General features: G+C 49.4%; 1 protein-coding gene across 2 annotated transcripts in view; it reads left to right on the forward strand.

Moving 5' to 3' along the window:
- The first annotated feature begins 2187 nt into the window (after nt 1-2187).
- The window catches only part of LOC143962027 (placenta-specific gene 8 protein-like), a 64326-nt gene continuing 49274 nt past the window's right edge, over nt 2188-17239 (forward strand). Inside the window, exon 1 of one of the 2 annotated variants that reach the window (XM_077471369.1) lies at nt 2188-2331. The gene's annotated coding sequence lies outside the window, so the exon portion shown is untranslated. Of the gene's footprint in view, nt 2332-12675; nt 12811-17239 lie in introns of those variants that run through there. The other variant, XM_077471368.1, reaches the window with a different exon arrangement.

Here is a 17239-nt window from a genome sequence, read left to right on the forward strand (position 1 = left end):
GAGGATGCTTTGGGGGTTTGTGACCCCTCAAAGCACCATGTCCCCATGTTGATGTGGAGAAGGGCCTCATCCCCACAACCCTGAGCGGTGGTTGTGGGGGTTTGCGGGCGGGGGGCTTATCTGGAAGCCCCCTTTAACAAGCGGACCCCCAGATCCTGCCCCCCACCCCTGTTTGAAATGGTACCCCTACCATTTCACAAAGAAAGTGTCAAAATTGTTAAATAAGACAAACACACTTTTGAAAAATTCCTTTATTAAAAAAAAAAAAAATAAAAAAAAAAGATTCCAGCGGTGGTAATCCACTCTTGCTATCCAGCGACGGATCTCCGGGGTCCAGCGATGGATGATCATATCCAGCGACGGGGGATCTCTCAGTCCAGCGCTGTCCATACATCCGTCTTCTGTCTCCACTGCGGAGACACTGCCGGGATCCCAGCGCTGACGTTTCTTATATTTGGAGGGCGGGGCCACCCTTCACCTGACCCCACCCCCTCTGACGCTGGTGAGGAAAGATATGGGGTTCGCCAGTGACGTATGGGTGACCCCCCCCCTTCTGATGTAACGCAGGTTTCCGTTACATCAGAGGGGCGGGGTCACCCATAAGTCATTAGGGAATCCCTGGCTCCCCTCACCAGCGTCAGAGGGGCGGGGTCAGGTGACGGGTGGCCCCCCCCTAATATAAGAAACGTCAGCGGTGGGATCCCCGCAGTGTCTCCGCAGTGGAGACAGAAGACGGATGTATGGACAGCGCTGGACTGAGAGATCCCCCGTCGCTGGATATGATCAATCATCGCTGGACCCCGGAGAGATGATCGTCCGTCGCTGGATAGCAAGAGTGGATTACCACCGCTGGAATCTTTCTTTTATTTTTTTTTATTTGTAATAAAGGAATTTTTCAAAAGTGTGTTTGTCTTATTTAACCATTTTTTACACTTTCTTTGTGAAATGGTAGTGGTACTTTCGTACACCCTTACCATTTCAAACAGGGGGGAGCGGGATCTGGGGGTCCCCTTGTTAAAGGGGGCTTCCAGATTCTGATAAGCCCCCTGCCCGCAGACTCCCACAACCAACGCTCAGGGTTGTGGGGATGAGGCCCTTCTCCACATCAACATGGGGACAAGGTGCTTTGAGGGGTCACAGACCCCCCAAAGCATCCTCCCAATGTTGAGGACATGTGGCCTGGTACGGTTCAGGAGGGGGGGCGCTCTCTCGTTCCCCCCCCTCTTTTCCTGTGCCCTGCCAGGTTGCATGCTCGGATAAAGGGTCTGGTATTGAATTTTTAGGGGGACCCCCACGTCAATTTTTTTTAAAATTTGACGTGGGGGTCCCCCTAAATATCCATACCAGACCCTTCAGGTCTGGTATGGATATTTAGGGGGACCCCCACATAAAAATTTTTTTGTAAATTTGACACGGGGTTCCCCTTAATATCCATACCAGACCTCAAGGGCCTGGTAATTGAATTTAGGGGAACCCCCATGCTTTTTTTTTTAATTTTTATTTTTTTTATCAATGAATGAATTGTCGGCTAATACAGAGAACACTCATTGAGTGTTTTCTGTATTACGGGGAGCCGACAATGGAAAGTGATTTTAAAAGACTTTTTTTCCTTGCGAAATGACACTTTGTGCAGCGACAGTTCTAAGCACGGGAGACATGCGCCCCTTCACAGGCATACTATAGACACCCCCCAGGTATGACATTTAAAGGAATATTACACTTTTATTGTTTCACTTTAATCATTTATTAAAATCACTGCTCCTGAAAAAAACGTCCGTTTAAAAAAAAAAAAAATTGCATTGATCCATGTCCCCTGGGGCAGGACCCGGGTCCCCAAACACTTTTTAGGACAGTAACTTGCAAATTAGCCTTTCAAATTAGCACCTTAGATTTCTCCCATAGACTTGTATAGGGTGTTCCGGCTTTTCGAATTTGCTGCGAACAGCCCAAATTGTTCACTGTCCGCTGAACAGGCAATGTTCGAGTCGAACTCGAAGCTCATCCCTAGTGGCGTGTCTCTATATATGTGGATTTATGGGTCTGTGTCTATTTGTGTACTAGCATTGTGTCTATTTTTTTTTTTTTTGTGCAGATGAAGCCGATGGTTTCTTTTGTGTCCTGGTTGGCAGGAAGTGCAGGATGAGTCTGGCAAAGGCAGAGATCTGGGTGGAGAGAGGGATGGAGGGGGTGGAGGGGGTCGGAGTGGAGGGGGAATCTGGGAAACAGTCTCAGTTCTCAGTAAATGTGATGTCAAAGTTTGGGAAACGAAACTCAGCGAACTCACAGATCATTTCATGCCCTGCGCCTCCCCCACCAAGGACTCGGCACCAGGTAAGAGGCACGATATTACTTCTAACTCCACTTACAGTACAATTTTTCTATTCCACCAAGACTCCAATGCTCAGATTCTGCACCCCGCAACATCCTTTTGAATAAACGGAGTGTCACTTTTCTTGCTGCATTCCCTATAATGGAAAAACAAATGCAAGGCAGAGGGCCCCTTCTAACTGCTGCAAGAGGCTGCTGGGGATGGAGAACTCAGTTTCAGGAGGAACGATCCTTTGCCAATCTTTAGCTTGTTAACCACTTGCTTACTGGGCACTTAAACCCCCCTCAGTCCCAGACCAATTTTCAGCTTTCAGCGCTGATGCACTTTGAATGACAATTGCGCGGTCATACAACACTGTACCCAAATGACATTTTTATCATTTTTTTCCCACAAATAGAGCTTTCTTTTGGTGGTATTTAGTTACAGCTCGGAGTTTTATTTTTTGCTAAACAAACAAAAAAAGATGCAAAAAAAAATAATGTTTAATAGTTTGTTATAAAATTTTGTAAACAGGTCATTTTTCTCCTTCATTGAAGTGCGCTGATGAGGTGACACTGATAGGCTGCACTGGTGGGCACTGATAGGCTGCATTGGTGGGCACTGATAGGCTGCACTGGTGGGCACTGATAGGCTGCATTGGTGGGCACTGATAGGCTGCACTGGTGGGCACTGATAGGCATAGTTAAGGCGGCACTAATAGGCACAGATAAGGTGGCACCGATAGGCACAGATAAGGCAGTACTGATGGGCACAGATAAGGCGGCACTGATGGGCAAAGATGGGCACAGATAAGGTGGCACGAATGGGTGGCATGGATGGGTGGCACGGATGGGTGGCACTAAGGGGCACTGATAGGTACCACTGATAGATGGAACTGATGGGCACTGATAGGTGGCACTGATAGGTGGGTCTGATAGGTGGCACTGCTGGGCGGCACTGCTGGGCACTGATGGGCACTGGTAGATGACACTGATGGGCACGGATATGTGGCACTGGGGTGCAGCACCATTGTTGAGGCAGATTGTGGGCACTGCTGGGTGGCACTGTGGGCACTGCTGGGTGGCACTGCTGGGTGGCACTGTGGGCACTGCTGGGTGGCACTGATGGGGGGCACTTATTATTTAATGAGCTGGCACTGGCAGGGGGCAGGTGGGTACTAGCAGGGCTGGCCGTGATCGGGACTGATGTCCCGATCATGGCCGCCGGTGATCGGCTCTTTTTTCTCTCCTCGCGCTGTCAGCGAGAGGAGGAATAATAGCCGATTACCGGCTCCGTTGTATCACATGATCAGCTGTCATTGGCTGACAGTTGATCACGTGATAAGGGGTCGGGATCGACCCCTTGCTCGGATCGGTGATCAGGCGAGTCTCATAGACTCGCTGATCACAGAGCGCGCCGCGCGCACCCCTCAGGGGGCGCGCAGGCCGCTTGTGCACGGGACGACGTCAATAGACGTAGTCCCGGCAAAGGAGGTCGGCGCTGTAGCCGTCATTCGGCTATAGCGCGGGTCTCAAGTGGTTAACCCACTTGTGATAATAATAAAGTTACTAAAAATACTATAAATAAAAGTGGTTCTAAAGGCCGAAGTTTTTTTTTTTTTTTTCCTTAAAGTGATTGTAAAGGCATATATACATTATCGCACAAAAGTGAGTACACCCCTCACGTTCTTGTAAATCTTCTCTTCTACCTTTTCATGTGACAACACTGAAGAAATGACACTTGTCTACAAAGTAGTGAGTGTACAGCTTGTATAACAGTGTAAATTTGCCGTCCCCTCAAAATAACTCAACACACAGCCATTAATGTCTAAACCGCTGGCAACAAAAGTGAGTACACCCCTAAGTGAAAATGTCCAAATTGGGCCCAAAGTGTCAATATGTTGTGTGGCCGCCATTATTTTCCAGCCTCTTGGGCATGGAGGTCACCAGAGCTTCACAGGTCACCACTGGAGTCCTCTTCCCCTCCTCCATGATGACATCACGGAGCTGGTGGATGTTGGAGACCTTCCACTCCTCCACCTTCCATTTGCAGATGCCCCACAGATGATCAATAGGGTTTAGGTCTGGAGACATGCTTGGCCAGTCCATCACCTTTACCTTCAGCTTCTTTAGCAAGGCAGTGGTGGTCTTGGAGGTGTGTTTGGGGTCGTTATCATGTTGGAATACTGCCCTGCGGCCCAGTCTCCAATGGGAGAGGATCATGCTCTGCTTCAGTATGTCACAGTACATGTTGGCATTCATGGTTCCCTCAATGAACTGTAGCCCCCCAGTGCCGGCAGCACTCATGCAGCCCCAGACCATGACACTCCCACCACCATGCTTGACTGTAGGGAAGACACACTGGTCTTTGTACTCTTTACCTGGTTGCCGCCACACACGCCTTACACCATCTGAACCAAATAAGTTTGGTTTGATGCAGTGTGCGGCGTATTGTCTGAGCACTGACAGGCTGACCCCTCACCCCTTCAACCTCTGCAGCAATGCTGGCAGCACTCATACGTCTATTTCCCAAAGACAACCTCTGGATATGACGCTGAGCACGTGACCTCAACTTCTTTGGTGGACCATGGCGAGGCCTGTTCTGAGTGGAACCTGTATGGAATGCTGTGCTTCCATCTACACTATATTACCAAAAGTATTGGGACGCTTGCCTTTACACGCACATGAATTTAATGACATCCCAGTCTTAGTCTGTAAGTTCAATATTGAGCTGGCCCCGCCCTTTGCAGCTATAACAGCGTCAACTCTTCTGGGGTGGCTGTCCACAAGGTTTAGGAGTGTGTCTATGGGGATGTTTGACCGTTCTTCCAGAAGCGCATTTATGAGGTCAGGCACTGATGTTGAATGAGAAGGCCTGGATAGCAGTCTCTGCCCTAGATCACCCCAAAAGTGTTCTATTGGAGGTCAGGACACTGTGCAGGCCAGTCAAGTTCCTCCACCCCAAACTTGCTCATCCATGTCTTTATGGACCTTGCTTTGTGCACTGGTCCGCAATCATTTGGTGGAGGGGGGATTATGGTGTGGGGGGTTGTCTTTCAGGGGTTGGGCTTGGCCCCTTAGTTCCAGTGAAGGGAACTCTTAAGACATCAGCATACCAAGAAATTTTGGACAATTTCATGCTCCCAACTTTGTGGGAAGAGTTTGGGGACGGCCCCTTCCTGTTCCAACATGACTGCCCACCAGCGCACAAAGCAAAGTCCATAAAGACATGGATGAGAGAGTTTGAGGTGGAGGAACTTCACTGACCTTCTACCCATCTGTTGTCCCAGCCCTGTCCATCTGGATCCAGTGATCCAGTGATGTGCATGAGAGAAGCCGCTTTCCCAGTTCTCTCTCTCTTCATTGGCTCCCGCTGCTGTCAATCACTGCCAGTGAGCCAATGAGGTAAGAGCGGGGGTTGGGCGGGGGTTCTGCGATGTCCATTCACGGGAGCGTGGCTTGGGAGCGAGCCTGCAAGAGATTTGCTATTCGGGGCAGTCGAGGGGGGAGGAGCCAGGACCCAAAAAGAAGAGGATCGAGGGCTGCTCTGTGCAAAACCATTACACAGAGCACATAAATATAACATGTTTGTTATTTTAATAAGAATAAAAAAAAAAGAACCTTTAGAATAACTTTAAAAAGGAAAAATGAATAATAAAATGTATTAAAACAAAGAAAGCCATTGGCTCCTGCCGCTGTCTAATCACATCCAGTGAGCCAATGAGGTGAGAGTGTGGAGGGGGGGCGGGGCTGAGCTGTGCTCTGTGCACAATGCAGCTCAAGGGGCTTGCTATTGGAGGCAGCTGGAAGGGGGAGGAGCCAGGTCTGCCAGCAGGGGACCCAAAAAGAAGAGGATTGGGGCTGTTCTCTGTGCAAAGCCATTACACAGTGCAGGTATTTGTTATTTAAAAAATAAAAAATTATAAAAAAAAATAATAATTAGAACCTTAAGAATAAATTTAAAAAATAAAAATTCAGAATAAAATGTATTAAAACAAACAAACAAACAAAAACCCCCGTTGCCTTGCACACACACCCACAAATGCACATTTGTAAACATATTATAAAATGTAATATTATATTGTGTGTGTTTTTACTAAAATTATTATTTTTTTCCCTGAAAATATGGGTTTAATAAACAAATAAACTTGTTATCCAAATTATTGTGTAACAAAAAAAAAAAAAAAAAAGTTAAAAGTTTACATGTGTGGATTTTTTATATTGCTGTCGTGGAGAAGTAAAACCAGTTATTTTGTTGCTGCGTTGAAGGAATTTCGGTCTCCGGCGAGTCGTCCCGTCCTTGAGGGTGACCTTGGCTCTGTCACTTGGATCATGCAAAGATTGATTTTTGGCAGCGATAGTGAATTAATGTCCCCGTATTATCTGCAGACGTTCTCCGGGGGTTCGATCTTTAAGCTTTAATACATCCTCCCTGCAGAAAAGGAAGTCGTTGTTACATTGTGTGTGAGCCGACACACAAACAGCCCAACACCATAGATGCCAGTGGTCCCGGATTTGTCAGGACAGTTCCTCATCTTGGCCCTGCTGTGTCCAGGGCCCCCCAAGGCTGTGTCCAGGGTCCCTTCATACTGTACCCAGGGCCCCCCATGCTGTGTCCAGGGCTCCCCATGCTGTGTCCAGAGCTCCCCAATTCTGTGTCCATGGCACTCCCATGCTGTGTCCAAGGCCTTCCCAATGCTGTGTCCAGGCCCCCCCCCCCAATGCTGTGTCCAGGGCCCCCCAATGCTGTGTCCAGGGCCCCCCAATGCTGTGTCCAGGGCCCCTCATGCTGTGCCCAGGGTCCCCCCATGCTGTGTACAGGGCCCCCATGCTGTGTCCAGGGCCTTCCTAATGCTGTATCCATGGCCTCCCAATGCTGTGTCCAGAACCTTCCTAATGCTGTGTCCATGGCCCCCCAATGCTGTGTCCAGAACCTTCCTAATGCTGTGTCCAGGGCCTTCCTAATGCTGTGTCCAGGCACCCACATGCTGTGTCCAGGGCCCCCCAATGCTGTGTCCAGGGCCCCCCAATGCTGTGTCCAGGCCCCCTCATGCTGTGTCCAGGCCCCCTCATGCTGTGTCCAGGGCCCCCCAATGCTGTGTCCACAGCCCCCCAATGCTGTGTCCAGGGCCTTCCCAATGCTGTGTCCAGGGCCTTCCTAATGCTGTGTCCAGGGCCTTCCTAATGTTGTGTCCAGGCACCCTCATGCTGTGTCCAGGCCCCTCATGCTGTGTACAGGGCCCCCATGCTGTGTCCAGGGCCTTCCTAATGTTGTGTCCAGGCACCCTCATGCTGTGTCCAGGCCCCTCATGCTGTGTACAGGGCCCCCATGCTGTGTACAGGGCCCCCATGCTGTGTACAGGGCCTTCCTAATGCTGTATCCAGGGCCTCCCAATGCTGTGTCCAGAACCTTCCTAATGCTGTGTCCATGGCCCCCCAATGCTGTGTCCAGAACCTTCCTAATGCTGTGTCCAGGCACCCTCATGCTGTGTCCAGGCCCCCTCATGCTTTGTCCAGGCCCCCTCATGCTGTGTCCAGGCCCCCTCATGCTGTGTCCAGGGCCCCCCAATGCTGTGTCCAGGGCCTTCCTAATGCTGTGTCCAGGGCCTTCCTAATGCTGTGTCCAGGGCCTTCCTAATGTTGTGTCCAGGCACCCACATGCTGTGTCCAGGGCCTTCCCAATGCTGTGTCCAGGGCCTTCCTAATGCTGTGTCCAGGGCCTTCCTAATGTTGTGTCCAGGCACCCTCATGCTGTGTCCAGGCCCCTCATGCTGTGTACAGGGCCCCCATGCTGTGTCCAGGGCCTTCCTAATGTTGTGTCCAGGCACCCTCATGCTGTGTCCAGGCCCCTCATGCTGTGTACAGGGCCCCCATGCTGTGTACAGGGCCCCCATGCTGTGTACAGGGCCTTCCTAATGCTGTATCCAGGGCCTCCCAATGCTGTGTCCAGAACCTTCCTAATGCTGTGTCCATGGCCCCCCAATGCTGTGTCCAGAACCTTCCTAATGCTGTGTCCAGGCACCCTCATGCTGTGTCCAGGCCCCCTCATGCTTTGTCCAGGCCCCCTCATGCTGTGTCCAGGCCCCCTCATGCTGTGTCCAGGGCCCCCCAATGCTGTGTCCAGGGCCTTCCCAATGCTGTGTCCAGGGCCTTCCCAATGCTGTGTCCAGGGCCTTCCTAATGCTGTGTCCAGGGCCTTCCTAATGCTGTGTCCAGGGCCTTCCTAATGCTGTGTCCAGGCACCCTCATGCTTTGTCCAGGCCCCCTCATGCTGTGTCCAGGCCCCCTCATGCTGTGTCCAGGGCCCCCCAATGCTGTGTCCAGGGCCTTCCCAATGCTGTGTCCAGGGCCTTCCCAATGCTGTGTCCAGGGCCTTCCTAATGCTGTGTCCAGGGCCTTCCTAATGCTGTGTCCAGGGCCTTCCTAATGCTGTGTCCAGGCACCCTCATGCTTTGTCCAGGCCCCCTCATGCTGTGTCCAGGCCCCCTCATGCTGTGTCCAGGGCCCCCCAATGCTGTGTCCAGGGCCTTCCCAATGCTGTATCCAGGGCCTCCCAATGCTGTGTCCAGAACCTTCCTAATGCTATGTCCAGGCCCCCCAATGCTGTGTCCAGGGCTTCCCAATGCTGTGTCCAGAACCTTCCTAATGCTATGTCCAGGCCCCCCAATGCTGTGTCCAGGGCTTCCCAATGCAGTGTCCACAGCCCCCCAATGCTGTGTCCAGGGCCTTCCTAATGCTGTGTCCAGGCCCCCTCATGCTGTGTCCAGGGCCTTCCCAATGCTGTGTCCAGGGCCCCCCAATGCTGTGTCCAGGGCCTTCCCAATGCTGTGTCCAGGGCTCCCCAACGCTGTGTCCACGGCCCCCCAATGCTCTGTCCAGGGCCCCCCAATGCTCTGTCCAGGGCCCCCCAATGCTGTGTCCAGGGCCTTCCCAATGCTGTGTCCAGGGCTCCCCTCATGCTATGTCCAGGCCCCCTCATGCTGTGTCCAGGGCCTTCCCAATGCTGTGTCCAGGGCCCCCCAATGCTGTGTCCATGGCCTTCCCAATGCTGTGTCCAGGCCCCCTCATGCTGTGTCCATGGCACCCCCATGCTGTGTTCAGGGCCTTCCCAATGCTGTGTCTAGGGCTCCCCAATGCTGTGTCCACGGCCCCCCAATGCTCTTTCCAGGGCCTCCCAATGCTCTGTCCAGGGCCCCCCAATGCTGTGTCCAGGGCTGGGGGATCAGAGCCACTGGTGTAACCGTCCCTTCATATTTACAGGCAGGACCAACCTTATAACGTGGCCTGAGGGGCAATCCCAGCCTATTAAGAGGGTGGGACCAACCCACAATGTGGGTGTGGTTTTGGGTGTGCCTAGGACCCAATGTTCTTGTTTAGGATCTAGTGTCCCCAGGAGACACTGCCACAAAAGGTTTTGGTTTGCTAAAGCAATAGAGGTCGTTCACTTGGCCAAGTGAATGTTAATGCCGAGCTCCATGCTTAGTAAATACCATCTAATTCTTTCGGGTCATGTGTCTTCTTCTAGAATCTTGGCGTGCTTTGTGTATTTCTTCCAGATCTCTGCAGACTTCCTGTAGAAAAGACCACTCCCTGCTGATCCCTCCTTGTGCAGGGTGACCGGTCTTGTCTCCGCCCCCTCCTGTCATTTTCAGCAGGCAGCCTGCAATGGGAGGAGCCTGCTGGGCCCTTTCCACAGCTCTGCGCTCTATCCTTGTGTGGGGGGGGGGCTGATCTTGTCTCCGCCCCCTCCTGTAGTTTCCTGTAGTCAGCTTGTAGTGTGTGGAGCTGTTAGGCCACTCCCACAAATCTGCTCTCTCTTCTTGTGCAGAAGGGGCTGATCTTGTTTCCGCCCCTCCTGAAGTTTTCTGTAGTATAGCTTGTAGTGGGTGGAGCTGTTAGGCCACCCCCCAAATCTGCTCTCTCTCCTTGTGCGGGGGGGGGGGGGGCTGATCTTGTCTCCGTACCCTCCGGTAAGCAGACAGCCTGTAGTGGGTGGAGCCTACTGGGCCCCGCCCACATCTCTTCTCTCTGTACAGCACAGGGGTGATGCCACTCCTACTTTTACAAGGTACCATCTGGGTTTGCAAAGACATTTGGTGCAAATAAAGTGGATTTATTTCACTAGTGACTATTGAGGAATAGATTTTTTTATTTGTCTTTATGTCCGGAGTTCAGCTTTAAGAAGTAAAGTGAAGTCACGTTCACTTTTAATACCCAATCATGCAAAAAAAGTCGTGTGGGTGTAATCTCCTGGCACATGATTGGATATCCACGCTGAACACAGCTTCACCTTATTTACTAACATTTCCAAAGTGAACGGTCTCTCCCGCTCTACGCCCCGTTCACACCTGAGCGATGCTTCCGTGACACGCTCTTTGTGCATGTTTTTTTATTTATTTTTTTGTGACGCGCTCTTTGTGCATTTTTAAAAAAATGTTTGCGTGTTTTTGTGATGTGCTCTTTGAGCATTTTTTTTTTTTGCGTGTTTTTGTGACACGTTCTTTGTTCATTTTTTTATTTATTTTTTGCGTGTTTTTGTGACATGCTCTTTGTGCATTTTTTTATTTATTTTTTGTGACATGCTCTTTGTGCATTTTTTTATTTATTTTTTGTGACGTGCTCTTTGTGCATTTTTTTTTCTGCGTGTTGTTGTGACACGCTCTTTGTGCATTTTTTTATTTATTTTTTGTGACACGCTCTTTGTGCATTTTTTTTATTTATTTTTTTGCATGTTTTTTGTGACACGCTCTTTGTGCATTTTTTATTGTGTGTTTTTGTGACGCGCTCTTTGAGCTTTTTTTTTGCGTGTTTTTGTGACATGCTCTTTGTGCATTTTTTATTTATTTTTTGTGTGTTTTTGTGACGCACTCTTTGTGCATTTTTAAAAAATGTTATGCGTGTTTGTGTGACGTGCTCTTTGAGCATTTTTTTTGCGTGTTTTTTGTGACATGCTCCTTGTGCATTTTTTTTATTTATTTTTTGTGACGTGCTCTTTGTGCATTTTTTTTTCTGCGTATTGTTGTGACACGCTCTTTGTGCATTTTTTATTGTGTGTTTTTGTGACTCGCTCTTTGAGCTTTTTTTTTTGCGTGTTTTTGTGACGCACTCTTTGTGCATTTTTAAAAAATTGTATGCGTGTTTGTGTGACGTGCTCTTTGAGCATTTTTTTTGCGTGTTTTTTTGTGACATGCTCCTTGTGCATTTTTTTTATTTATTTTTTGCGTGTTTTTGTGACACGCTCTTTGTGCATTTTTTTATTTATTTTTTGCGTGTTTTTGTGACACGCTCTTTGTGCATTTTTATTATTTATTTTTTGCGTGTTTTTGTGACGCGCTCTTTGTGTATTTTTTTTATATTTTTTTGCGTGGTTTTGTGACGCGCTCTTTGTGCATTTTTTTATTTAATTTTTGCGTGTTTTTGTGACGCGCTCTTTGAGCATTTATTTTTTATTTTTTTAGCGTGTTTTTGTGACGCCCTCTTTGTGCATTTTGAAAACAATTTTAGCGTGTTTTTGTGACGCGCTCTTTGTGACTTTTAAATTTTTTTATTTTTGCGTGTTTTTGTGACGCGCTTTTTTTTTTTTTTGGAGCGACACCCTTCATTCCGAACGGGCCTCCCTCCGCTCCGGAAAATGCGCCAAAAGAAGGTCATGCACAACATCGGAGCTCTGCGTTTGACTGCTATTTTTGCGCGTTTCGTCGTCGAAGAATAAAAAAAAAAAAGAATCACACCGCATTTGGGGGTGTCCCGAAAAAGATGGCGACGCAAGCGCATTTTGCTGCGATTCTGGAATCGCAAGGCAGAATTGCGTGATTCTGCCTGCAAATCCAATAGCAGGGCATTTAGCACACCTGCCAACATTTTGAGATGGGAATGAGGGACACCTACTAACAAATGTATGCTGGCATAGGACACACCCCCTGCCACGCCCCCTTAAAGGAGAATGAACCTAAAAAAAAAAGGTTAATTAAATCCACAAGGACTTTTTTTTTACCACTATTATTCCTTTATATTGGCTTTCGAAATGTACAAATGCAGCAATTTAGAATTAGGATGAAAGGTTTAGCGCTGGGAAACACTTTTTGAAAGATAAAAAGTGCATTTTATATGCTTCTATATGGGTCAGACCAAAAGGAGGGACAATGGAGGAGGAATGGGGTACGGCGGGACTTTGCTCCACATCGGGGACAGTCCCTCGATATCCGGGACAGTTGGGAGCTGTGCATTTCGTGAATGGTGTTTGCAGATGTTGGCGCGTCTGTGTGTTTATTTTGGACACAATATGCCGCCTAACCACCCAGCCTTGCCAGAACACAGAGCAAAGTCTGAACGTGGTTGACGAGGGAGGAAACAGGAGGGGTGGGGGGGGGGGAGGGGAAGGGGGATCTGGGTGAAGAGCCGAGAAACGAAACTAAGCTTTAAGATAATATGTTAGAGCCAACTTCCACATCAAACAGCGAGACATCCTCCAGCAGCAAACAGGCTAGAAGGACGCAGCATCAGGTACGAAGGACGGAACTATAGAGGGGATTTAGCCGGAAATTTGGGTGGGTGAAATGGAAAGAAATCTGACCAGAGCTGCAATCGGGTTGGTTGCTTCAGTTGGACCTCATGGTTGGCCTTAACCATGGGGGGGCCATGGGGGGACCTTTTTTATTTTTTCAAAGATGCTGAAACGTCATTTGCTGGCAATTTGAAACGCGCTTTTTTTTTTTTTTACTTTCTCACTTTTCCTCTATCAGTGCTAGGCAACCTCGGTCCTCCAGCTGTGGTGAAACTACAAATCCCATCACGCCTCTGCCTCTAGGAGCCATCATGACTGTGGTTGTCAGGGTCTTGCAGTGTATCATGGGACTTGTAGTTTCACCACAGCTGGAGGGCCGAGGTTGCTCATCCTGCAACATGTGTAGCACTCCCCCCCCCGTAGGGGGTCGCTGACTATATATTTCCCTGGGCTTCCCTCTCATTATCCTGCAGCCAGATGCTTGGTAGACATGTGCGATTAGTTTTGTACGAATCTCAAATTCATACGAATTTCTCAAAATTCGTTAGTTCGGGAGGATCCGAAATACGAATTGCCATGCGTCCGAATTTTGTACGCAATACGAACTTTTGTTTACGAATATCGGATTTCGGATCAGTTGTCGTCGCGTCGACGACTCAGTCAATATGCTTATGTTGAGGGGCTCCCACCATCCCTGTGCTGTGCTGACTTCCTCCTGGGGCTGTACCTCTGCTGTGCTCATTATGAGGGGCTCCCACCATCCCTGTGCTGTGCTGATTTCCTCCTGGGGCTGTACCTCTGCTGTGCTCATTATGAGGGGCTCCCACCATCCCTGTGCTGTGCTGACTTCCTCCTGGGGCTCTACCCCTGCTGTGCTCAGTATTTCAGCATAGCACAGGGATGGTGGGATCCCCTCATAATGAGCACAGCAGGGGTACAGCCCCAGGAGGAAGTCAGCATAGCACAGGGATGGTGGGAGCCCCTCATAATGAGCACAGCAGGGGTACAGCCCCAGGAGGAAGTCAGCATAGCACAGGGATGGTGGGAGCCCCTCATAATGAGCACAGCAGGGGTACAGCCCCAGGAGGAAGTCAGCATAGCACAGGGATGGTGGGAGCCCCTCATAATGAGCAGAGCAGAGGTTCAGCCCCAGGAGGAAGTCAGCATAGCACAGGGATGGTGGGAGCCCCACATAATGAGCACAGCAGGGGGACAACCCCAGGAGGAAGTCAGCATAGCACAGGGGTGGTGGGAGCCCCTCATAATAAGCAGCCCCAGGAGGAAGTCAGCACAGCACAGAGATGGTGGGAGCCCCTCATAATGAGCACAGCAGAGGTACAGCCCCAGGAGGAAGTCAGCACAGCACAGGGATGATGGGAGCCCCTCCTAATGAGCACATGGCTGCCATGTACAGCTGCTCCAGTTTTGATCCCCCGCACTGTACGGGGTCACCGGGGATGTGTGGGGTCACTGGAAATTGTTTGGTATTACCAAGTATGTGCTCTCCGCACATCCCCGTTGACCCCAAACAGTGTGGGGGGGATCTATCGAAACTGGAGCAGGCGAAAACTGGACCAGCGGTGCATGGCAGACAATCCGCTTCTCTATTTCTCATCTAACGAAAATTCGTATTTCGGATAGGAAATTCTTCAACGGAATTTTGGATAAAAACCAAACTTCCATCAGCATCGACTGTCATATTGAGGTATATATTTTTGCCTTTAAATTCATTGTAACGAACGTTCGTACAAGTTTTCACATGACCAGGTGCACACTCAACCGTTCGGTATCCAATGACCAGTCTGGGGCAATGATGGTCAACCTTGGCATCCCAGATTTTTTGGAACTACATTTCCCATGGTGCTCAACTAGACTGCAGAGTGTGTGAGCATCATGGGAAATGTAGTTTGGGTATTTTCACACGACCAGGTGTGCACACTCAACTGCTCGTTATCCAATGACCAGTCTAGGGCAGTGATGGTCAACCTTGGCACCCCAGATGTTTTGAAACTACATTTCCCATGATGCTCAACTAGACTGCAGAGTGCATGAGCATCATGGGAAATTAAGTTTGGGTATTTTCACACAACCAGGTGTGCACACTCAACTGCTCGTTATCCAATGACCAGTCTGGGGCAGTGATGGCGAACCTTGGCACCATCATGGTCGTGTGAAAATTGAACAGCAGCAAAACTTACATTTAAAATCAAAGTAATCAGCTTCACATAAATCAAGGACTTCCGGTCTCAGGCCGCGACTGATAGTGACGTCACCCGGCTTTCCCCTGATGCGTTGCGTCACAGATCACGTGACTTTATCAAGGGCAAGCCCTTGCACCCCTTGACAAAGTCACGTGAGCCGGGAAACGGGGAACAAGCATGTATTCATCCCTCCTAAATCATACAAGGCCAAATTCCCTTAGCTCTTAGCCCCAAAGCACCTTGACACATAGTTATATAGTAGGTATGTTGATGCAGACAACGGCCTCTTCCCCACAACCCTGGGCGGTGGTTGTGGGAGTCTGCGAGCAGGGAGCTTGTCGGAATCTGGAAGCCTCCAGATCCCCCCTCTCCCTAATGTGACTGAATATGAGGTACATGTGGTAGCTTGCCAAGGGAGGAGACTCCCCTGGTAAATCACATTGTCCACAAGTTGATGAGGACAAGGTTCCTCAACCACCAGACAGGGTTGTGGGTGTCTTCAGGCAGGGGGTGTTGTTTTGAATCTTGAAATCTCCTTTAAAAATAGGGGATAACCAGAGGTCCTTTACTAAAAATAAAACAGCCCAAAATTCCCATGATGTATATCCACATATGTACAATCACATCATCCAGTGATGTAGATGTACGTCAATTCTGACGCCCACTGATGCCACCAGGACCCATCTTGCCCTTTGTTTGCCTCTCGTTGAATGACAGGTCCAGTAAATCCGGCCATATATGGATTGATTTTCTTTCCTGCAACCATGAGTCTGTTTTGATGGTGGGATCTCTCCCGTGGAGCTATTGTGTTCTCTAGGTGGGTGGGGGCACGGGTAGCTATAGCTGCTGGCAAAAATTGCATGAAAAATCTGACATGCTGGTTGTACCCAAGTTGATCATTTTTGAACAACTTGGGTACAATCAGCCTGCCCATAGATGCCATAGATGGTTTAAGTCATGGTTGGTTCAGCAGGGGCATCTATGGTCGGCTTAAATGACAGGTGTTATATACAAGGGGGCGGGGTCTACTGGAAGAAATAACTGATCATATATGTGCACATGACCACATATGATCAATGACATCACTGGGACTCGTGACATCATTAATCATATATGGTCATGTCCATATACTCTTTCCTCTCTCTGATCACAACCTTATCTGTTTCACACACACCTGCTTCACACTCTCCTTGTCTCCTACCACCCATGCTGCCAACCCACAAACCACTACCCACAGAAACCTTCGTAACCTTAACCCTTCCCTTCTTCATTCTGCCACTGATGGCCTTTATGACAAAACCGCACCCCTGTCCTGCCCAGACCTAACCACTTCCATCTACAACAACACGTTGTCATCCTCCCTAGACGTACTCGCTCCTCTTCCTACATGCAGAACCAGGCCCCATCTGCCACAACCCTGGCAAACAGACGACACCAGAAGTCTCAAGAGACGCAGCCGTGCTCTTGAGCGAGCGTGGCGTAAATCTAAGTCCCTGCAAGACTTTACCATCTACAAATCTGCCCTTCTCAAATACAACTCCTGCCTCCACACTGCTATACAAACCGACTACAACACTCTCATCAAAACCCTCTCATCCAAGTTGTCAACTCTTTTCTACCCTTTAATTCCTTACTTCACCCCCCCCCCCCCCACTACCCCCACCCACTAACTTGCTTACCGCTCAACAGATTGCCAACCATTTCAAAAGCAAAATCTACACAATTCGCAAGGAGATATACAGCATTCAACTTCCTCCCCTACCCAACACATCAGGTCCAACACCACACTCAATGCTCTGCTCCTTCTGCCTAGTTACCACCGATGAAGTTGATAAACTCCTCTCCATGGCCCACCTCTCCATGGCCCACCTCACCACCTGTCCCCTCACAATTACTGCGACCACCTTCCCACTCAATCCTAAACTCCCTAACCCACATCTTCAACCTCTCCCTCTCCTCCGGCACCTTTCCTTCCCCCCTCTGACATGCACTGGTTACCCTTATACTCAAAAACCCTCACTAGACCCCACCTGTTTGAATAACTGAAGCCCCATCTCCCTGGTCCCATTTGCCTCCAAGCTCATCGAACGCCTTGTCCATGATCAAATGAGTTGCTACCTCACAGACAACAACCTTCTCGACCCCCTACAGTCCGGCTTCCGTCCACAACATTCTACTGGAACTGCCCTACTAAAACTCACCAATGACCTACTAATTGCTAAAACCA

The sequence above is a fragment of the Lithobates pipiens genome, unplaced genomic scaffold (assembly GCF_037356315.1).
Source record: "Lithobates pipiens isolate NorthernLeopardFrog02 unplaced genomic scaffold, aLitPip1_a1.2 Scaffold_8, whole genome shotgun sequence".
In the NCBI taxonomy this organism is placed as follows: Eukaryota; Metazoa; Chordata; class Amphibia; order Anura; family Ranidae; genus Lithobates; species Lithobates pipiens.